Raw genomic sequence first — 24372 nt, 5'->3', positions numbered from 1 at the left:
GAGTTCCATATCACTACAATCCTATAGGGCCACTGCAATCTGTCTGGGGATTTATGGTAAGTGACTTGGGGAGCTGCAAACCGGTCAGTCAGAGGCCCAGTCACTCATCATTTGGGGCTGACTGCCCAAGTGGGTCTGGGGGTAGGCTATGGTCAGTCTTTGGTCAGTTCAATGGAAGTCAAGGGGTGTTATGAGGGGTCACTGCTGTGGTAGCGAAGTTGAGAAAATCAGTTGTGGGGATTGGACGTGGCACGCTGAGATGCAGAGGCAATAATAATTGTGAACAGGGAAACTCAACATTTAAGTTGAGGGGGGTGATATAGTACATTGGAGGACATGGGTTGCTGCAGGAGGGACGTATCGTGTAGAGTCACAATCACTCTGGCTTGATGGGGTAAACAGTGTCGCACGATGGTTGGCATGATTAAGCTGTAGAGCCAAGGTTCATGCAGTAATGTTGGGACATAAAGTCATAAATGAGAGACATGTGTGGGAACATGTGGAAGCCCAGTACTGGTGAATCTGACAGGGAAAACAAGGAAGAAAGGAACACAAAGGTTTTGGTTGACCCCTTGATTACCAGGTTGAGTCTGCAACTCACTGTGCAAAGCACTACCTGTATTGCCTTCCATTCTCATTCAAATCCTAAATGGGCAAAGGAAATGGAAAATTGCTGTGATCACACCCAGAGTGGGTGGAGTGTTTTTTTTTCTGTCAGATCATATATGCTGTCTCTGAGGGATGTGAGGCCCTTCAAGCGGCAATTGCATTAATCATCTATTTACAGTACAGGCTAAAGATATCAATGAAACAACATTGACAAGTTGGTGGAGTGGTAGGATAGGTGGCAGATGAAGTTCAATTTAGAGAAGTCTAAGGTGATTCAATTTGTTAGGAAATACATTGAAAGACAATATAGTGTGTACGATTCTAAAGGGGGTGCAGGAGCAGAGGGCCTTGGGAGTATATGTACACAGAAGGTTGCAGGGCAGGTGGAAAGAGCAGTTAATAAAGGATGCTGTGTTCTCAACTTTATTAATAGGGTACATACAATACAAGAGCAAGGAAGTGATGTCGAACTTGTGTAAGACATTTGTTGGTCATTAGCTGGAGTATTGTGTTCAGTTGTGGGCACCACAGTATAATAAAGATGTGAATGCATTGGAGAAAGTGCAGAAGAGCTTTACAAAAATGACTCCAGGAATGAGAAACTTCAGTTATGAGGATAAATTGAGGATTGTTGGGACTGTTCTTGTTGAAGAGCAGATGGCTGAGAGGAGATTTGATAGAAGTTTTCAAAATCATGAGCAGGTTGGAGACAGTATATAGAAAGAAGTTTTTTCTGCTTTAAAGGGAACAGGAACAGAAGGGCATTTATTTAAAGAGTTGTGCAAAATAAGTAATGGTGATGTGAGAAAAAGTTGTTTTGACTAATCAGTTAGAGTATGTAATGCACTGCCCAGAAGTGTGAGGTGGCATGTACAATTTAAATCTTCCAAACTCTGACAGCTCTGTAATATCTGGACATAGTACCTGCATGTGAAGTGCATGAGGTGTCCAACTATGGGAGATACAAATACCGACAACTGGCAATCATGACCGTATCATTGATCACTACAGATTAATCATAGTCATCTCTGTAAAGTGGGAGGAATCACAGGTGACCACAAAAGTGGCAGCCATGGGCTACTATCTGCAAAGATAATCAAAGATCTCATAGGCTGCACAACAGTATGGCGCTGGTTTCCTCTGACTTTGAACTAAATGGGTGAAATCTTATGAGCAACTGAACAATGTGGGCTATGTCAAGATGTGTGGCAGAATCAGCCAAGGTGAACGCCTTACCATCAGGTAATCTTGTGCAACTTCCTTTACGCAAGGGGCATGGTGAGATTCTCACCAGGGAGCAGTGAGTTCCCAAATAATGGTCTTTATTGCTTGCTAGATGGCTTTTTTAACAGATCAACTCATCACCAGTTGCAATCTTACAAAACACACCATGCAAACTAGCCATCAGGAAAGCTTCATGTGGAAATCAGAACGGGTACCTGGCAGGTTCAACTCGCTACTTGCTCCAAATGGCCTCCATGTTGCCCATGGCCAAATTGCAAAACAGGGCACAGTGAATGGTGACCTGGGGAAGTGTGAAACCTGTAGGTTTGAAAGAATGAGCACCTTGGGGGAAAAGGTGATGTTGTGAGTCACAGCAACAGGTTAATACTGAGGCTGAAAGATAGTGCCAGAAGTTTCCATCTTGAAGCACATGGATATTATGCAATGTCCTGGAGAATGGCTGCAAACACATTCAGAATGTGAAGGGTAAGTGAGACAAGGTGTATGGGAAGAGGCTGTATCTACAACTGTTTGCCAGGCATTCATAGGGGAATAACATTGGTGTTGCACTCCTAGGATGTTGATGACACAGGAATGTAGGCTGTGTACTCCCGGGCCATTGTGAAGCATTGACACTCACTGTGTGTAGGACCTTCCTGGCACTGAAACTGTTGAGGAACTGCCTGAGACACATGCACGCACACAGCCAGCCAAACAGTGGACAATGAAAAGCAGGCACCTAAGGTGTCAAAGTGAGCCAATCCCATGCACTGCTACCCCTATTCCCCTGTGATGTCTTTGGCAGTCACTGATACCTAACTAATTTCTGCTGTTGAGCAGATGGAGTGGACTGAGCCTGTTCCACAGTGGATCCCATTGAAGATTTGTTGAAGTGTTCTTGGCCAGACATTTTGAGGGATTTCTTGTCTGAGGTGAGGTGACCCTTCCTGATCTGACCTCCAAGGATCAAAGTGAGTACACAGGGTAGAGGTAGAGGTGGGCATAGGTGATCTGGTCACCTTCAGTCTCTCCTGAATCTGCACAGGCCCAGGGATCTGTATGTACCTTTTCCTCCAACAGCTCAGTGCCTCCTGCCATGCCTGTCTTCATTATAGGACTTGACACCTAGACCATGGCAAGGCTCCCTGACCCACTCCTGCCCTGACTTCAGTCCCAAGTGATAGGCCCATCTCTCCATCGCAGCTGCCAACCTGTCAATGGAGGCAATCAGACATTTGGTGGACTGGTTGCATCATTTTAGTTTCTCTTTGAGGATAGCTGAAGCATCCTGAACGCCTGCCTTCTGTTCTTGCTTGTCTCTGACCATGTCCATGATGTCTGTCACTCATTCCCAAGACCACCAGTGGACTGGCGAATTTCTCCCCTACGTTTCTGCACAGCTGTGGGTGTGCCTCACCAGCCTCCCATACCATATTCTCTTTGCATATTGAGTCCACCGACATTTCATTGTTGCTGTGGGGTTTCAATGGGCAACCTTGCTGATGGTTCCTCCATGCACTGAAAGTTCTCTTCCCCTGAGGTCAAGGAAATCTCCTTTGGGAGAGGTGATAAGCTCTTGGTTGAAATGCTCGGCACACTGGCTGTAGCTGTAAGAAGCAAAAGACAAAAGCATTGTGACCAATGTTTAGAGGTCGTTCCAAAAACAGCATACTGAACACCTAGCAAATGTGGGTGTTTCAGTGTTACTATAAGTGATACTTACTCAGTAGCCAGGACATGGATGTCTCTGCGTCTCTACAGAACCAGTTCTGATCATCTTCAGTTAGGGCACTTATCCTCTACTCATGGGGGGTAAGGACTCTGAAATCTGCCCTGTTGTGGAATGACTTCTCCTGTCATGCCTTAAGGGGGTGCTGAATGAGTTAGACAAATGTGAATGCCAGGACTGTTGGTGCATGTGTGAAAAAGGTATTCAGCTGTTTGAAGGGAATGGGGGGGGCGGTGGTCAGCGCAAGGACTGGGGCAAGGGAAACAAGTGAAGGAAAATGTTGCATACCACAGATGGCATGCCAGAGCAGTAGCTTTATTGGAACGTGAGTGCATGAGCAGGGTTGGAGTAAATATGAAGCAGCAGAGATCAGAGTATGGCACTTGTCTTGGTGGCACAGAGAAAGTCATTGATGTTCTTTCAGCATTACTGCCCAGTCCTCTGAACCTGAACAGGGCACTGACCCAGATTAATGATCACTAACCAGGCAGACATTGTATGGTGGCTTAGCCTCTTCAGTATGTCCTCCGGGAAGAGCATGGCCTTCCTCTGCACTGCCCCCTCAACCATGACCTCTAGTTCCCAGTCAGAGAACCTCAGTGCCCATTTACTCTTCTCAGTAATCTCCATCAATCACCAGTGATGATCAGGGCAGATGCTAGTACTCCTCCAGGTGCAGTCATGGCTCTTGAATATGGTGCAGCTGCAAGGAATGCTGGTCTGTGGCAGATGCCTGATGAACAGTGAGTTTGTCCAGGAATAGTCTGTGTTAAAATGGGATGGAGATACTCATCATTGGGTTGATAGTTAAAGTCGCAAATTTGGTAAGAAATGATTAAGAAATTTCAGAGTTTCAAATTCAATGTGCCTCACACTTAGGACAGAATCTTACATTTCTTTGACTAAGTATTTATCAACATGTATAGTACATGAACAGGAAATGTTTGGAGAGATATGGGTTAAGCGTAGGCAGGTGGAACTAGTTTAGTTTGGGATTATGGTCTGCATGGACTGGTTGGACCGAAGGGTTTGTTTCTGTGTTGTATGATTCCATGACTCTATGTTTTTATAGGCAGTGCTGACACTCTTGGATGATGTGAGGGTTAGGGCACAAAATATCAGTAATCACATAGTACACACAATCTCCTAACATATTTGCATGACGTGGCTTGAGCTGCATTCATCATTGTACTTTGTGATGATTATGGTTCCACATCTTAGAACTCTGTGCCAAGTACCCTGGGAGCTGTCACAATATTTATATCCTTGAGGGATCCCATGTTCCTGCTTTGTTTCAATCACAAGATGCCTTACAAGAATGGTCACTGGGAAACAAGTGCTAGCCTCTGCAACAATAGCTGATGACTCCTTGACGTAACACCCTGAGACCAAAAATAAATACAGTGCAGCCCTTCCACCATGGACCAAATGTCACACCAGTTGAAGATGATGTTTTGATGTTTCAATTACTCTGGAGGGCACTTGTAGTACTCTCCAGACAGAGTATGCTGCATAATCCTGGAATGCTATACTCTGCACAACTGGACCAGGCAAAAAGGGGATATGATGGATGCTGAAGAGTTGAACGAGCTGCACAATCTTCCAAGAAGGAAGTTGAAAGCATTGAACAGGAGGAATATCATGTTCTGCATGACACAGCTCTGTGGTGCAAAGTGCAACAAGCCAGACAGGACTTAATTAATAAAAACTGAAAGAACTGTGAATGCTGTAAATCAGGAATAAAAACAGAAGTTTCTGGAAAAGCTCAGCAGGTCTGGCGGCATCTGTGAAGAAAAGATCAGAGTTAATGTTTCGGGTCCGGTGACCCTCCCTCAGAAGGTTCTGTGGAAGGGTCAGAGGAAGGGTCACTGGACCCAAAACATTAACTTAGATTTTTTCTTCACAGATGCTGCCAGGACTTAATTAACCAGAGATAGCAAGATCTGCAGATGCTGGAGTCAGAGACAACACAGTGTGGAGCTGGAAGAACACAGCAGGCCAGGCAGTATCAGAGGAACAGGAAAGTTGATGTTTCAGGTCGGGACCCTTCTTCAGAAAATATCCAGTTCCAATAGATGTAAGCCGCAAGATGCAATGGTCATTCATTACTGAAAATTTGTTGTTGATGGACAGGCAAGCAGGACCTGTCTTTACCCAGTAACAAATGCAGCTATTCTTTTTTCTCTTTGCTTTTGCTATTGCTTAATATAAGTGATGGTTTGAATGCTTTCCAGTTTGTGATGCTCCTACATTGAACAATGAGAATATGTTATGTTACACTGGACATTGGGGAAATAGTAGCACTCCCTTTAGACAGTAGGAAGATGGAATAATGCAAGGATGGGAAACCTGGATAGATTGGTTCTTATTGTTGAATTCACAATGACTGTTGATCAGACAGGTGATGATGTAAAATAGCAATACATTTGTTAAAGTGAGCTTGTATTTGCAATGAAATGCCAGCCATGTCATCCATGTACCCTCAGACACATTTCTTTTCTTGTTCCCCTCCCATCACTTATACTGTGAAGGCCAGGTCTTCACCAGCAGCACTTGACCTATTGCCCAGCTTGTCATTGCACCTGCTCCAGGAATCCCAGGAGATCCCAACAGTGGCAAGTACTTCCCTCATTGCCGAGTGCAAAACAGTATGAGTGGGGCACCAATGCAGTGTGATACATTGCTAAAGAGATGAGCTGCAGAGAATAGTATGAGAAAAGTCACCACAGCTCACAGAGAGAAACCCTCCCTGAAATTGATACTTAGCTAATTTTGGTAAACTTCAGCCCATTGTTATGAACTCAGGTGATGTCACTGCTGGGACAAGTCAGATCCCAGAATTAAATCTATCTTGATAGATGATCATAACTTGTATAAAATAGACCTTTGATAAGACCTCCCTCAAAGAAGAATGAAAATGTGTTTTTAAGAGACATTTTTATTTCCTTCAAAATGATTATATTAATATTTCTATGTCCCATTATCAGTAGTAATATATTGACATTAAGCATACAATGAGTTACATGGCAACCATACTTTACATAAATCTATTTGGATCACAGGACTCAATTTTTTTCATGTGTGCTCTTGTTAATGTGTGTGTTATAACACTTTCTTTTCCATGTACAACTAATTTTTATGTTGTTTGACTGGATGATTAAGGTCCACCAAAACAACGTAAATTGTTGTCACAACTTTTTTCCAAATAAAAGCAAAGACTATCATCTGAATAACTGTCATTTTTTGTACATGTATACATTTCAAAATAATGCAGCGCCTATACAAGACTCAATGTCTTTTTCTCAACTATTGAATATTTCTGTTGACAGGCAGTCAACTTCTTTGACAAACAACTGACGGGTCACTCGATGTTTATTTCATTTCTTGTACTAAAACGGCAATCATATCAATGTCATTAGCATCAATAGCCAATTTGAATGGCTTCCCATAATTTGACACTGCTAAAATTGGAGTGTTTTTCAGCACAGTTGCAAATGGCACTCTGACATTCTTGCATCCATTCAAATATTCTGCCTTTAATTAACAAAATTGTTAAACGAGCCATGACAAGGCTGAATTTCAGAACAAATTTCCAGTAAATGCAATAAATGTCACCACAATCCAGCCATTTTATGTTTAGAACCTCTAAATACTCATTTCTTTAAAAGAGACACAAATGCCTCTGAAATTCAACAAACTCAGATCTGGCAAGAGCCCCATTTGTTATGTTCCCAAATGATGTTGCTATGGGACAAGTCAGATTCCAGAATAAAATCTGGCTTGATACATAATTTTTTTTAATGTGGCAGTCTTTCATTGAAACATAAGCACACAGGATGCAGATTTGACTTTAACAATAAAATACAAGTTTATTACAGAAGAAATAAAAACAAAACAAAACAAATCAAGCTATTGAAATATAGATAACAGAGTGTGGAGCTGGAGGAACACAGCAGGCCAGGCAGCATCAGAGGAGCAGGAAAGCTGACGTTTCGGATCCTCTGATGCTGCCTGGCCCGCTGTTTTCCTCCAGCTCCAGACTGTGTTATCTCTGACTCCAGCATCATTAGTTCTTACCATCTCTGAGGAAGCTATTGAAATATAACGCCTGTAATTGTTCTGAACAATCTCCTTTCTGTAAGAAACTGAGTGGAATTTTATAGGAGCCTGAATGATGTCGGCCAAGTGAGAATTGCTGTAGTATCATGTGAGAAGTCCAGCCAGGCCTAGCTTAATACTGGGGGCCACTTCTATCTTTTATGCATTGCTGAGCAGTGTTTTCACTAAGAGCACGTTCCTCACTAAGCAACAATGAGTTAACAATCAAGAGGAATTGTCGCTTGTCAAATGCCTAATTAACAGCATGATTGACCTAATTAATACTCCGTTCCTTATCTTACCAAAATGCATCACACAAACTGGACACTGAGAATTCTTGACCTGGGCATCAGAGCAGGTACATGGTGATGTCAGCTTGCTGTTTGCTCCAAAGGACCTCCATAATGGACACCAGGCAAAAACATTCAGAGCACGGTTCATGGGCATCAGACCCACAAAACCTATGTCCATGGATATTGGCATCCAACATATGCTAGCCTCTAATAACACTCATGGCATATCTCCTAACCACTTACAGTATGTTTATGCATTTCAATGTTATACCTCATAAGGGGTAAGGAGTCAAATGCAGGCAGTACGCTATTTGTTTTGACTCTTCCGGCCTTATTGTGGGCTGTTCTCCTTCCAGAATGAGCGAGGCTGGTTTTAAAGGAGGCGAAAGTGGGTGGAACAGCTGTTATTTTGATACATGTGTGGGGGTAGCCCACGTGACTGAGCTGCAGAGGACATGAAGGATTGATTAGTGGGTTGGGGTGGGTGACTGCAAGCAAGAGAAGATGTGGCACGTAATAGCAAGCGTTGTACAGGATAAGTCTTGATGAGAAGTGGGAATAGTATCAGAGATAAACTGAGTGTGAGTTATCAGGGAGAAGATGATGGCAGTTACACTGGTGGAATGGAGATTGTCATTGACCTTTTTCTTACATTGCTGTGAGTTCCTCCAGATGGCTGAGACTGTACTGACCCAAGTTTGTCCAAGTTGGCGTGGGCCAGTGTCATGACCTCCTCTGCCGGTCCTAGGGGATTTCAGGCTCTACCACATTCTCAGCTGTAGTAGTCACATTCATATCTTCATCATGAATCCTAACAGAAGAGGTGGAAGCTGTACGTGGAACTGCCTCGATTGAGTATGAGGCTGCCTCCCTTATTGCAGTGAAATAATTGTCAACTTTCAAGCTGTTGCGTCTTTTTCTCGTCTGACATTCACTTTCAAAAGCTCTCTTTATTTTAACAGTCCTCGATAATGAGAAACAAATTCTTGATTTTTTAAAATCCAATCCTTTATGTAAAAGAAAAAAATACAATGCATATAATTCACTATTTTTATATACCTGGTGTCAAGGAGGGAATTGTTTTCTTCACGTTTTATTAGTTTTTTTTGGTCTTTTTAAAGGAATGTCTTTTAAAATTCAATTTTTAAAAAAAGTATATTTTAACGCCTTTAAAAACCATATAAGTCACTTTTATTTAGGCGATCGGAAATACCTAAATTAAACATGTGAATGTCGGAGATGAAGAGAAAGGAGCGGTGCTATGGAGGTGTTTTTGACCTCTTGTGGTTGTGCGGCGGTTCATAGGAACGTGCGAGTTTGAATTGTGTATTTCTTGAATGGAGGCTGGTAGCACATACACGCAGAAGTGCTCCAATAATTATGTAACCATACAAGTATATTTTGACATAACAGAACAAAAATGTCTTTTTGACGTCACCTTTATTTTTAATCGATTATGTAAAACTCGAAATTCAGTATTTGTTCCCGTATTCAGAGACCCGAAACTGTAGCTTAGTTTATGCCTGAATCCAGCACTACGGCTAGGTGCCTGTTCCAAAGTCATGTCACTCACAGTCGTGAGAGATATAGCGCATTTTCACTCGTTATTCAATCACTGGGGAAGGTGATATTGCTCGAATCGAAGTCTTAAATCGGATGTGCGACGGTAAAAGAAAAGCGGGTACCGGTTTCCATTGCACCGGGATGCTTATATTAAAAAAAAGACCGATACGCTTGAGTACGGTCTTCAATATGTTCCGCAGTGCCCGTGTGCAGTGCTAAAAGGACGCGGACAGGAAGATGCGTCGCTGGTTGTTTGCCCCGATGTATCGAAGATACAGTGTGGGAGAGAACGTAGAGAGTTTGCTGACAGATGCAGTTGCTGTTGTATATTTGGAGTGTGGGAGGTTGCAGGTTATGTAACTGTGGGAGTGCAGCGCTGCCTCAGGTGCTGCTTCGTGTGACGCGCGCGGGGTTGGGGTGGAGGTGGAGGCGGTCGGCACGTGGTGCGAGCGCGTGCCTCCCTCTTCCCCGCTTTGCTAGCCGGCCGCGCGCCGTCCTTCAGCTCGCGCCGCGCCCACAGGTAGGTCCCAGCCGGTGCTGTAACGGTCGCTGCATCCCAACCATAACGGCATTCGCTGCGAAATATATCGTGTTTAAATGTCTCTCTCTGTGTCTTTCCTCCCCCCGGTTGCCGCAGCCTTTGGGTTTTCTGTCGGAGAGACATCGGTCCTTCCGGAGTGAAGCTGCCCATTCCCTTTGAAGAATCGGGGGTATAAAAGGTTCAGCTCTCTTTTAATCTGTCAAGGCGCTGACCCAACGTGACTGTCGTTAAACTCGGCTGTTTTCAGGTTTGTGTTGATGTTGTCTCGGTGACAGTTTAGCATCCGGGGGGATTTCTGGCTGTACCTGTAACCCCCATCCACCCCGTTTACGGTGCAACGTGACTGGTGGAGCTGCGATTCCCCCCCCCCCCCCCCCTCCTCCAAATGCTAAAAGACCTGTATGTTCGAATCAAATGTTTTGATTGTATTTTTGCACGGAGTAAAACATGATTTTTTTCTCTCTTTGGAATAAGCCTTCATTGGTGAATTAGAATGTTTTCTTTCCCCTCCTCATCATTTTAAGAAGGATCCAGCAGGTTTGTAACCAGGAATTGGGAGTGGTGTGTTGCCCGCTTCGTAAATCAAAACCATGTAACTGTCAGGTTTAAGGGCACATGATTTTATCTTCAACAGAATGCTTTGCAACAAACTGCGGTTTATAGAATTGAAATGTTTTTAACGTTCGAGAAATTCTCATTTTGATGTTTTGAAAGACGTCAAAAAGAGCATTGTTAGGTATGAATTTGGAATGAATTACGAATTACAGAGGGGTGAATTAATTATTTTCACATTTATCCCTTGTGCAGTTCATGAAAGGAGGGGTGTGGGGAGACGTGTGTTGCTGGCCCCCACAGGTTTCTAGACCAACGAAATTGCCACTACACTGCTTCCTCCCTTACAGTATAGTCTACAATGCACTCCTTTTATTCCCCAAATAAACTAGTATTCCCTGATTTTCCAGAATTACAAATCAGCATTTTGAAACACTTTTGTTAATAATAGCCTGTTGTTTATCACAATAAAACTTGTGTATCCCAGCAGCTCAGGAACCATTCTGAAATTTAATTCTTCTATTTACTAGACAATAAGACACTAAATGGGGTGGAGGAACAAAGATCTGGGAAAACAGAGACATCCATCACTAAGAGTATCACAGCAGGTAGATAAGACCTCCCAATGCCTAACAAAGTACTGGCCTGTGGACGAATAGTCTTCAGAAGCAGTGGGTTTTGTTGAAAGTTTGCGATGTTAATCTCCATAGATGATGTCTCACTTAGAGTTTTTCTTGTAGGAGGAACAATGAATGCCTGGTTATTGCCCACCACTTCTATGCAATTAAATATTGTACATTAATAAAGTGTCTCTACCTAAATGGCATTTTTGGCACGGTGGTTGTATCTCTAACTCTGAGCCGTGAAGCTCTGAGTTCAAGTGCTACATGCTTTAGAAGTGTGTCACAGCATATCTGAATAGGTTTATTTAAAAATATCTACAATTATCAGACATGATACAACTTTAAAATTAAAATTACTGATAAATCAGCCCACAGCAATTGGGCATAAGTATAAAATAGCTGCTAATAAATCAGTAAAGAATTTAGGAGAATTTTCCTTGTATAGTGCTAGATCGGCTTTTTAAGCAGATAAGTATTAACATATTTGAGGGAAACTTGGAACAAACTTGAGAGACATGGAAGAATAAAAGGACAATGATGAGAAATAATTATACTGGGCAAAAACTTGTCCTGAATGTGAGCTCTGATGGGTGGAATTCCTTTTGTGTGTGTGTGTGTGTAGAATTATTAATTTTGACCCAACTCATCCATGCTGACCAGGTTTCCTAAACTGAATCAGTTCTATTTGCCTGTATTTGGCCATTATCTCTCTATACTTTCCCTATCGATGTACCTATCCAAATGTCCATCAAATGTTGTAATTTTATCTGTGTCTACCACTTTCTTTGGCAGCTTATTCCAAATTTAGGCCAAGTTGTGTGAAAATGTTGCCCCAGGTTCCTTTTAAATCTTGCCCTCTCACCTTAAACCTATGGCCTCTAGTTCTGGACTCCCAAACCCTGGGGAAAATGACCTTGGCTATTCACCTTATTTTTGCCCCTCATGAATTTATAAACCCCTATAAGGTCATCCCTCGGCCTCCTACGCTCTAGAGCAAAAAGTCTCGGCCTATCTAACTTCTCCTGTACTCAATGCTCAGACCAATGAAGACAGACGTGCCAAATGCCGCCTTCACCACCCTGTCTACCTGTGTACAGGTCTCTGTTTGACAACGCTTCCCAGGGCCCTACCAATAACCATATAAGTCCTGCCCTGGTTTGTCTTGCCAAAATGCAACACCTCGGATTCATCTGAATTAACCTCCATCTGCCATTCCTCGACTCAGTGGATCAAGTTGTACTCTTAGATAAACTTCTGTCCACTATATCACCAATTTTGGTGTCATCCACAAGCTTACTAACCATGCCTCCTGTATTCTCATCCCAATTGTTTATATAAAGGACGGACAGCAGTGGACTCAGCACTGATCCTTGCGGCATACCTCTGGTCATAGGCCTTCAGTCTAAACAACAACCCTGTACTGCCACCCTTTGTCATTACCATCAAACCAATTTTGTATCCAATAGGCTAGCTCTCCCTGGATCTCCTGTGATCTAACCTTACTAACCAGTCTGCCATGCAGAACCTTGTAGAAAGCCTTGCTAAAGTCCACGTAGACAATGTCTGCCGCTCTGCCTTCACCTGTCTTCTTGGTCACTGCTGAATCCTGTAGCTCTGTGCAGTTAGAAATCGAAACTTCATTTAAGTATATTAACTGCCTCAAAATTTTTAAGCTCTAGATCATTTTCTCTTTTCTGCAGTGCAAACAAGTTTAATGCTTTACATTTGCTTTCATGAATAAGTTTTATGTCCCAAAAGACCTCAACCTGACACACATAATTTACCTAAATATGATTGTGGTAGGATTTAAGTCTAACAATCTCTATGAATGACATGGGCAAAGAAACTAAGAGTAAAGAATCAAGGTTTACAGATGATGCAAATTGAGGTGAGAATACAAGCCCGTGAGGAGGGCACAGACACTGTAGAAATATGTGCAGGTTAAATGAGCGAGCAACAGGATTGCAGATGTAGTATAATGTGATTATTTATTTTGACGATAATAAAACAAGTAGAAACTGGAACACAAAATTGGCATATGTGTTTTATCTAGCAAGTAGGAAGGCAAATAACATGTTAGCCTTTTCTGCAAGTTAGTTAGGAGAGAAGAACAAGGAAGAGTTACTACAGTTGCACAAGGTGTTAGTGAGACTGCACCTGGATTACTATGTGGGTTTTGATCTCCATGCTTTAGGAAGGATCTACTTGCATTGCAGGCAGTACAGTGAAGTACCACCAGATTTGTTCATGGGAGGAGTGTGCTGCTCTGTCATGAGATGGTAGGAAAATTTAGGCCTGTAGGCTCTGGAGTTTAGAAGAATGTGAGGTGGTCTTCTTGAAATATGCTAGATTCTGAAGGATCATGACAGGGAAGACACAGGTGGTTGCCACTAGCTAGGGGATCTAGAAGAAGAGGACACCATCTTGGAATACAGCACTGATCATTTAGATTATGAGTCATTGAATTTTATAGATAAATAGTTTGATGGACAAAGGAGTCTCAGGTTCCAAGGGCAGTCAGGGAAATGGAGTTGAGATCATGATCATATCAGCCACGGTCTTGTCAAATCGCAAAGCAGGCATGAAGAGATGGATGGTCTGTTCCTGGTATGTTCTGTTTCTATTATTGAGATGAGAAGTTTCTTCACTAGAATTGTTAATTTTTGGAATTCTTTACCGTAGAGGGTTGTAATGGAGTTTAATTTAGATAAATGTAAGGTATTGCGTTTTGGTAGAACAAACAAGGGCAGGACTTCTACATTAGAAGTAGGGCCTTGAGTAATGTAGTGGAACAGAGACCTTGGGATTCCGGTACATAATTCTTTGAAGTTTGCATCACGTGGGCAGGGTTGTTAAGAAGGTGTTTAGCATGCTTGCTTTTGTTACTCAGACCTAATGAGTATAGGAGTTGGGAATGTCATGCTAAGGCTGTAGAGGACGTCACTGACGTCCTCTTTCTGGAGTACTGTGTCCAGTCCTGATCACCCTGTTATAGGAAAGATATTATTAAGCTGGAAAGGGTTCAAAAAAATTTACCAGGCTGTTGCCAGGAATGGAGGGTTTGAGTTATAAGGAGAGGCCAGATAAGCTGGGACTCTTTTCACTGGAGGGTAGGAATTTGAGGGGTGACCTTTAGAAGTTTTTATAAATTATGTATAGATAAGGTGAATGACAGTTTTCCCTAGGGTGAGGGATTTCAAGACTAGGTAGCATATTTTTAAGGTGGAAGGAGAAAGATTTTAAAAAGACATGAGGAACAACATTTTTACATGGACTGGTTTGCTCGTGTATGGAATGAACTTCCAGAGGAAGTGGTGGATGTGGGTACAGTTACATGTTTAAAAGATACTTGGATAAGTACATGAATAAGAAATGTTTGGAGGTATATGGGCCAGGAGCAGGCAGGTGGGACTAGTTTAGTTTGGGATTATTTCAGCATGGACTGGTTTGATCGAAGGGTCTGTTTCCGTGCTGTACGGCTCTAACTATGCTGTCTGTGTTTCAAACACATTTGGATTTTAAGTGTCAGGGAATTGAGGTGTATGGGGAGAGGCAGAAAAGTGGAGTTAAGACCAATGATCTGCTTTGATGTTGAATGTGGAGCAAGCTGTATGGTTTACTTCTCTTTCTTGTTCTTAAATTTAAAATGTATTTCACTAAAACTTTACAAAATCCACAATTCTTTTCTAGTGAGGTCATTGCTCCAAGAATTCAATAAATATAAACTATTATAACTATTTCTCCTTTAGTATCAGCTCTCCTCCAATGCCAGTTTTGTTTCTAATAACTAGCACTTTGCAGTTGTAACCATGCCCACTAAACAGTGGTTTTCATGCCTTAAATTATTTAGTTGCCTTGGTTGTCTAGTTCAGTTTTCTAGGCTTCAGAAACTGCCAAGCAGGTTTCACTCGCTGTACACTTTCCAGCCACGTCTCTACTTCCCTTGGGTTTTGCAGTAGCTTCTCCATTTGTTTTTATTTATTTTTGTCTGTTTCCTGGTAGCTCAGATTGATTATACTTATTTCAGAAATTGGAACACTTGTAATATTTGATGTGAGTAAAAAATTTAAATTAATTTTTCTGATACACTATTAGTCATCTATTTATATCAGACATCTCTCCATAGACAAGACTTTATATGTTGCAAATTATAATCACAATTCAAATTCAGTCACATTGTCTAAATCATTATGTTTGCATTTAAAATACTGGTGTGATTATAGATATAACTGCTCTCTGGTATGCTAATGTCACATGTCAAAATTAGTTTTTTTTAAGATTGAAAAGCAAATAACACTTTTTGAAAATAAATTTCCTGCTGCTATATTAATCACATTGGGATATTTTAGACTAATTCATAAAAAAAGGATTTGTTTCCAGCTCAGAAAAACCAACAGAATTATTTAACCCAGCCAATCTCAATTATTCCTTTATTTTTGGTTTGGCTATAGAATTTGCCACTTTCACATATCTTGTGCTCTTGGCCCTGTACAAAAGTGTATATTATATTTATTTAAAACAGACATTTTTCAAAGTAGATTTTAAGATTTGAGATGTTGCATTGATGGTTATATCACCACAATTATACTCTGGAGCAGTTTTCTCTATCCTTTTGGTTAAAGTATGAGTAGAAAGAGACATAACTGCCGCCTGCGCAACTGTCTCTTGGCCACTTTGAATCTATCCCACATATGCCTTGATACTATTCAGAGCAGCAGTTTTTTTTCATGATCCTTGTCGCTCCTCAATATAACATGAATGAAACATATTTCACATTTAACTTCTCTGAACAATACATTGATAATTTGGCCATCTCAGTCAAGGGAGTGTTTTATAGAAAATGACAACACTGATGTGCAAAATTGGTATTTGGCAATGTACATCTTCAGGAACAATCGGATGGAAATTAAGATTGGGGAACTTAGTTTATTCTAAATGTTTGCTAACAAGCATTTTTGTTTTAATTCATTGAAGTCAACTGGCAAATGCTGGCAAACTCAGCATTTGTTGCCCATCTCTTAAGGGACAGTCAAGTCAACTACATATAGGCCAGATCTGGTAAGGATGTCAAATTTCCTAAAGGACAGTAGTGAACCAGCTGGGCTTTTATTACAATCAAAAGTAGTATTATGACTACACAAACTAGCCTTCAATTCCAGATTTCTTTTTAATTAATTGAATTTAAATTCCAGCATTGAATTTAAATTTAAATTTGAATTGCTGTGGGATTTGAATTTGTATCTTCGCAAAATAAGCCTGGGTGTGTGGATTGCTGGCCTAATGACTTTACCATCTCCTTACAAATATTGTAAACATAATTTTAACATGATGTAAGTTTAAAATTAAGGGTCATTTTCAACAAAGCAAAAATATCAGTCACACAGAAGTCACTTGATTTCTGGACAGCTAATTAATAGCAGGAGTTTGGCACATAGTAATCACAACAGTGGTATTCTAGACTTTTCAGTATCCCACTTTTTCATAACAGTATTTGTAAAGAATGTAAGGTCATTGATGGATTTTCAAATGCTGGTACAGAAATTAAGTATAGTTGTTATGTTGTGGTGCTCAGAATTCCAACTATTTTTAGTCACCCGATTCAGACACATCATGATGCATCTCTTGGCAGGTGGCACTTGAATCTGGACCTTCTTGCCCAGAGAAAGGGACATTACCACTGTCCCTAGCTCCCAGACTTGTGGTTATAATCTTTGCTATTTATAATTTATTGTATCAATTGATTTTGAAAAATCTGATTAAATTCAAAATCATATCCAAACTCGAGCAATTGAATCTGAGGTGGCAAAATATAAAGGATTAGGATATACTGCACTGGAACTTAGCATTTTTCTGGAGTTGTTGGTTGGTTCACCGAGCTGACAGGTTTTCTTGCAAATGTTTCGTCTCCCTTCTAGGTGACATCGTCAGCACTGTGTAGCCTCTGAAGCACTGTTGTTCTGTCCTGCTCTGAATTTATATGGTCCGGTCTGTCATGGTGGGCAGTCTTGCTTCTGGTTTTGTACCGTAGTGATACGTAGTTGGGGTCTATTTCAACATGTTTATTACTTGCATCAGTGGTTGAAAACCAGGCCTCCAGGAATTCTCATGCTTGATTTTGTCTTGCTTGTCCTAGGACTGTAAATTTGTCCCAGTCAAATTGATGCCTTAGATAACAAGGTGTAGAGCGGGATGAACACAGCAGGCCAAGCAGCATCAGAGGAGCAGGAAGGCTAACGTTTTGGGCCCAGACCCTTCTTCAGAAATGGGGGAGGGGAAGGGGGTTCTGAAATAAATAGGGAGAGGGGGAGAGGGGGAGGCGGATAGAAGATGGATAGAGGAGAAGATAGGTGGAGAGGAGACAGACAGGTCAAAGAGGCGGGGATGGAGCCAGTAAAGGTGAGTGTAGGCGGGGAGGTAGGGAGGAGATAGGTCAGTCCAGGGAGGACAGACAGGTCAAAGGGGCGGGATGAGGTTAGTAGGTAGGAGATGGGGGTGGGGCTTGGGGTGGGAGGAAGGACAGGTTAGGGAGGCGGAGACAAGTTGGGCTGGTTTTGGGATGCGGTAGGGGGAGGGGAGATTTTGAAGCTTGTGAAGTCCACATTGATACCCTTGGGCTGCAGGGTTCCCAAGCGGAATATGAGGTGCTGTTCCTGCAACCTTTGGGTGGCATCGTTGTGGCACTGCAGGAGGCCCAGGATGGACATGTCGTCTGAGGAATGGGAGGGGGAGTTGAAATGGCTCGCGACTGGGAGATGCAGTTGTTTAGTGCGAACCGAGAGTAGGTGTTCTGCAAAGCGGTCCCCAAGCCTCCGCTTGGTTTCCCTGATGTAGAGGAGGCCACAACGGGAACAGCGGATGCAATATACCACATTAGCAGATGTGCAGGTGAACATCTGCTTGATGTGGAAAGTCTTCTTGGGGCCTGGGATGGGGTGAGGAGAGAGGTGTAGGGGGCAGGTGTAACACTTCCTGCGGTTGCAGGGAAAAGTGCCAGGTGTGGTTGGGCTGGAGGGGAGTGTGGAGCGGACAAGGGAGTCACGGAGAGAGTGGTCCCTCTGGAAAGCAGATAAGGGTGGGGAGGGAAAAATGTCTTTGGTGGTGGGGTCGGATTGCAGATGGCGGAAGTGTCGGAGGATGATGCGTTGGATCCGGAGGTTGATGGGGTGGTACGTGAGGACGAGGGGGATTCTGTTTTGGTTGTTATTGCGGGGAGGGGATGTGAGGGATGAGTTGTGGGAAATGCGGGAGACATGGTCGAGGGCGTTCTCGACCATTGAGTGGGGGGGAAGTTGCGGTCCTTGACAAATGAGGACATCTGAGATGTACGGGAGTGGAATGCCTCATCCTGGGAGCAGATGCGGCGGAGGCAAAGGAGTTGGGAATAGGGGATGGCATTTTTGCAGGAAGGTGGGTGGGAGGAGGTGTATTCTAGGTAGCTGTGGGAGTCGGTGGGTTTGAAATGGATGTCGGTTTCCAGGTGGTTGCCGGAGATGGAAACACAGAGGTCCAGGAAGGGGAGAGAGGTATCAGAGATGGTCCAGGTGGACTTAAGGTTGGGGTGGAAGGTATTGGTGAAGTGGATGAACTGTTCGAGCTCCTCGTGGGAGCACAAGGTGGTGCTGATACAGTCATCAATGTAATGGAGGAAGAGGTGGGGTTTAGGGCCAGTGTAGCTACGGAAGAGGGATTGTTCCACGTAACCTACAAAGAGGCAGGTATAGCTTGGGTCCATGCGGGTACCCACGGCCACCCCCTTTGTCTGTAGGAAGTGGGAGGAATTGAAAGAGAAGTTGTTGAGGGTGAGGACGAGTTCGGCTAAGCAGATGAGGGTGTCATTGAACGGGGACTGGTCGGGCCTGCGGGACAGGAAGAAGCGGAGGGCCTTTAGGCCATCTGCATGGGGAATGCAGGTGTATAGGGACTGGACGTCCATGGTAAAGATGAGGTGTTGGGGACTGGGGAATTGGAAGTTTTAAAAACAAAATTGTTTTCAAATGAAACTAATTGATGTCTTTCTGTGCATGAAAACCAGACAGCTCGGCGAACCAACCAACAACTTCAACGCAATCCTTCGTTAAAATAACAGATCTTCGTTAAAACATTAGCACTTTCTGGCACAAAGTGGTTGTGGCTAAAACATTAAATGTTTTCAAGAAAGAATTAGATATTGTCATTAGGGATAAAGAAATCAGACGGTATGGGGAGAAAGTGTGAACAGGATACTGACTTGTATGATTAGCCATGATTACAGTGAATGGAGATGGCCTACTCCTGCTCCTGTTCTGTTTCAATTTAGATTGACCAGATCCCAGTAATGTTATAGGTTCATCTTGAGTATGGTGATGTCATTCCACATCTTTCAGTACCTATTCCCTTCACATATACCTTCCCCCTTAAGTGCATGAAAAAAAACTATCACTATGCTGACTTCCAAAGGTCCAACTGTGTAACAGTGGGAATGCAGAAAAATTAATTCTGAAATACCAAGCCAACCACCAGATAACAAAGGGTTTACTTCTAATATACTTGATGTTTCAGCGATTTCTCACCCTCCTGAAGCTAATGGACCTTCTCAGATGATCGTGTACATTTTAATGAGCCACAGGATAGACCAAAAGAACATTAATTGTCATTGTTTGTACCTCTGTTAAAAATGAGCCATGTTCTTGGGGTCTTTCCTTTCAATGCATATGCTGATGTTGCTAGGGAGTTCTAATGCTTTATTACATAAATACAGTTTTGGGAGATGAACCAGAAGTTGGGAGCATGGAAGAACCTGGACTGACAGAAGTGAAGTTGAACTGAATCTACTTAATACAAAGACAAACTAATGAGTGAATCTGTAGCTTAGACTGCTTTATACATGTGTAAACTAATGAGTGTCATTACCTTATCTTCATGCCGTGGACTTTGGACAGCTGGGACTTAGAGCTCTATCTCAGATTCCATGGCACTGGTCTCACAGATCCCAGTCCAATGAGTAGGACAACCTCCCTGATATATTAATATTATTCTGTTTACATACTGTATCACCATTTTGTAGTACTTTCACTACTTTCCAGACATTCCATCATGCAGGAAACAAGTTGAAAACAAATCTCCAGGTGGCTCCTTGTTAATTACATAAAGAATGGTTTCCACAATCAAGATAATGCAGTTACATTCCAGCCAAAGCTGTGTTTTTACACCAAACCTATTTTCATGTATTTTTCCACTTTATTCAATTGCTGATTGCCATGAGCATTCATCCCTTAATGATTAACTCTTAATGGCTTGGTTTGATGACATCATTTTTAAGCCCAACATTATACCATGTCAATTGTGATTTATATCTGGTTAAAATTATTTTTCTTGACTTGTATTTATAAATGCTCACAGTCATCTTCCATCTTGCCTCAACATATTCTAGTAGGCTTGCATTCAGTTCCCACATAATTCTTCTGATTCCAGTGTGCAGTATTTTTCTCCCTCCTTCAACATAAGAAGCAGGACCTTGTGTAATTTTGACCCTATCCTCTGGAATTCTATTCGCATACCTTCCACTACCTGTTTGATCAAATTATGAACAGATTGTCCAGACAGCTGCTGTCTCCTCTACGAAAAAGAAACAGCATACATCCAACGAAGTGTCCGTCATAGAAAATACATCATACTCCTTCCACGATTAGAGATTGTAAGATTTTGGAGTAGATTTGTAGCTCGGGTTGTGAATGTTGAGGTTGGTTGGCTCGCTGAGCCGATTTGTTGTTCCGCATGATTGTAAGAACTGCTGTTGCTGGAGTCAGAGATAATGCAGTGTGGAGCTGAGGAACACAGCAGGCTAAGCAGCATCAGAGGAACAGGAAAGTTGACGTTTCGGGTCAGGAGCCTTCCTCACAAGTGGGGAGGAGGAAGGGAGCTGAGAAATAAATAGAAGAGGGTGGGTGGGGCTGGGGAAGCTAGGTGGGATGATGATAGGTAGGCGCAGGTAGGCAGTGGTGGGGATTGGTCAGTGAGGTGGGAGGGGCAGATAGGTGGGAGAGAAGATGGACAGTTTGTGTTAGGTCAAGGAGGCGGGGATGAGAGGTAGGGTTGGTCATGGGATGAGGCCGGGGGTGGGGAGATTTTGAAACTGGTAAAATCTACATTTCGGCCATTGGGCTGTAGACCCCTGAGGTGGAATATGAGGTGCTGCTCCTCCAGTTTGCAGGTGCTGTCATTGTGACACTGGAGGAAGCCCAGGATGCACATGTCTATTTCTATTTATTTCTTTTGATCTATTTATCCACTTATTTCTCTCCTTATTTCTGAGCTCCCTTCCCCTTCCCCATTTCTGAAGAAGGGTCCTGACCCGAATCGTCAACTTTCCTGCTCCTCTGATGCTGCCTGGCCTGCTGTGTTCCTCCCTTCCACAATTAGGTGCTTTGTAAGGTAGAAGAAGAAATATGCAGACAAATTTGGAAATTAAGAAATAAAGCATGGAAAATTGCAGCTACTCTGATTAATTGAACAGAGGAGGCCGTTAAAGGGGAAATGGAAGTTCTTAGAATATGTATAGGATTCTGTTGTAACCTAATATGTGAAAAGCTCAACCAGTGATTTTACGATTGGATTGAGTAGTAAGGAATGAGCCAGAACAGGCAAGAGAAGTAATAGGAAACTATTTCAGCAATAATGAATATAATATACTTTAAGAAGATTGCAAAGGACTTGATGACAAAAACCAGGCTGACAGGTTGGAGTAATGCTTGAGGTCTGAGAATAGAACTTGTTTGGGGGAGAGCTAAAATGAGAACAGCATTGACAAATGACTACATACAATAACAGTAGAAAATGGTGTTCAATAAAACGCAGGAAAAGTAACTTTTTTTTCCAAAAGGAAAGGACAAACAATACTAGTGGAACTCTGAATCAGTAAAGACATAAGAGCACATTTAATGTTTTAAAAAAATAAGCATAAAGACACATCAGTTAGAAAGGGGTGCTTTTGATGGAAATAGGACCATTACAAGATAGACAGTATAATACTATTTATGATAATTGGTGTCAGATATTGAATAATTATTTTGCTTAACAAAAGAGATGAACAAGGTAGATCTACCATTGAATGGTGAGTTGAATAATGAGAACATATGTATTGAACAAATTAAATTCAAGATAACCCAAACGTATTCAGTTTGTGTATTTTAAAAGAATCTAGAGCAGAAGTATCAGACATTTCTACTCAGATGTGATAATTTGTAAGAAGATGGTATAGTGGCAGAGGGCTATTTAATAGCTAATTCCTACATGAAAAAAGGGGACTCATTATGTCCGGGGAATTACAGATGAGTCAGCGTAACATCAGTGTTGGGATAAACATGGAATGCTTACGAGAGAGAGTAGAAGAATATCTATGAGAAATATGATAATGCAAAGTCAGCATTGGATTTAAGGGAAACACTTACTTGACCATTTTCATTGAAATTGTTGAAGTAACTGGGTAGTTATGGGTAATGCAGAAAATGCAATTTTCTGGACTTTCAAATGTCCTTAATAAAATGCCTCATGAATAAGGTCAGAGAATGTGGGATCAGAGAACAAGTGATAGAATTGGTTTAAAGTTGGCTTCAGGACAATCAAGAGTTTCCTTCCCTAAAGGACACTGGTGAACCAGATGGGTTTTTCCAACAACCAGCAATGGATTCACGGTCATCATTAGACTCTTAATTCCAGATATTTGTTGAATTCAAATTCAGCTGCTGTGGCAGGTTTGAACCCAGGTCCCCAGAGCATTACCAACTCTCTGGATTAACAGTCCAGTGATAATACCACTAGGCTATTGCCTCCCCTCTAATACGAGTACTGCTCATGATTTTCATTAATTTGAAGTTTACAGTAGGGCTGGGGATTGGTGGTGTAAAGATGTTCGAGGCTGAGGAGAATTTCAACAAATCAAGAACAAATGAAATTCAACACTGAAATGATTTGAAGGTGCAAATAAGGAGAAAGTGGGTTTGATTTAATTGGTTTCATGGAGATGTGAGTCCAGGGTGACCAGGACTTGGAACAAAGTATTCAGAAATTTTCATCGCTCAGGAAGAATTGTTAGAGAGGAAAGGTGGTGTGGAAGCACTGTTATTAAAGGACAGGATCTACACGTTAGTGAGAGGGGTTCATTGTTTGAAGCATCAAGATGGAGAATGAGTTTGGGCGGAGCTAAGACAAAATGGGCAGAAAACATTGGGGATGATCTCCACCCCTTTCACCCACTCCAACCTCTCCCCCACAGAACGTGCAGCCCTCTGCTCCCATCCCAACCTCACCATAAAACCCGCGGACAAGGGAGGCGCAGTTGTAGTATGGCGCACTGACCTCTACATCGCCGAGGCCAGACACCAACTCTCCAACTCCTCCTACCGCCCCCCTGATCATGACCCCACCCCCCGAGCACCAAACCATCATCTCCCAAACCATCCACAACCTCATCACCTCAGGTGACGTCCTACCCACGGCCTCCAACCTCATCGTTCCCCAACCCCGCACCGCCCGCTTCTATCTCCTTCCCAAAATCCACAAACCTGAATGCCCTGGTCGACCCATTGTCTCCGCCTGCTCCTGCCCCACCGAACTTATCTCCAACTATCTGGACTCCATTTTCTCCCCCTTGGTCCAGGAACTCCCGACCTATGTCCGTGACACCACCCACGCCCTCCTCCTCCTTCAGAACTTCCAATTCCCCGGTCCCCAACACCTCATCTTTACCATGGACGTCCAGTCCCTATACACCTGCATTCCCCATTCAGATGGCCTAAAGGCCCTCCGCTTCTTCCTGTCCCGCAGGCCTGACCAGTCCCCCTCCACTGACACCCTCATCCGCTTAGCCGAACTCGTCCTCGCCCTCACAACTTCTCTTTCAATTCCTCCCACTTCCTACAGACAAAGAGGGTGGCCATGGGTACCCGCATGGGCCCAAGCTATGCCTGCCTCTTTGTAGGTTACGTGGAACAATCCCTCTTCCGTAGCTACACTGGCCCTAAACCCCACCTCTTCCTCCGTTACATTGATGACTGTATCGGCGCCGCCTCGTGCTCCCACGAGGAGCTCGAACAGTTCATCCACTTCACCAACACCTTCCACCCCAACCTTAAGTTCACCTGGACCATCTCTAATACCTCTCTC

The 24372-nt window shown here is 42.7% G+C and overlaps 1 protein-coding gene across 4 annotated transcripts in view; it reads left to right on the top strand.

The window, feature by feature from the left end:
• Window positions 1–8427: 8427 nt before the first annotated feature.
• The window catches only part of prickle2b (prickle homolog 2b), a 273140-nt gene continuing 257195 nt past the window's right edge, over window positions 8428–24372 (top strand). The window contains exons 1-2 of one of the 4 annotated variants that reach the window (XM_048606542.1): window positions 8428–8534; window positions 10154–10304. The gene's annotated coding sequence lies outside the window, so the exon portion shown is untranslated. Of the gene's footprint in view, window positions 8535–8587; window positions 8612–9450; window positions 9620–9679; window positions 10037–10153; window positions 10305–24372 lie in introns of those variants that run through there. The other 3 variants (XM_048606543.1, XM_048606541.1, XM_048606540.1) reach the window with 3 other exon arrangements.

This window comes from Rhincodon typus, chromosome 16 (genome assembly GCF_021869965.1).
Source record: "Rhincodon typus isolate 14 chromosome 16, sRhiTyp1.1, whole genome shotgun sequence".
NCBI classification, from domain to species: domain Eukaryota; kingdom Metazoa; phylum Chordata; class Chondrichthyes; order Orectolobiformes; family Rhincodontidae; genus Rhincodon; species Rhincodon typus.
The sequence above is the reverse complement of the archived record's forward strand: the minus strand, read 5'-3'. Positions and strand labels throughout refer to the sequence as shown.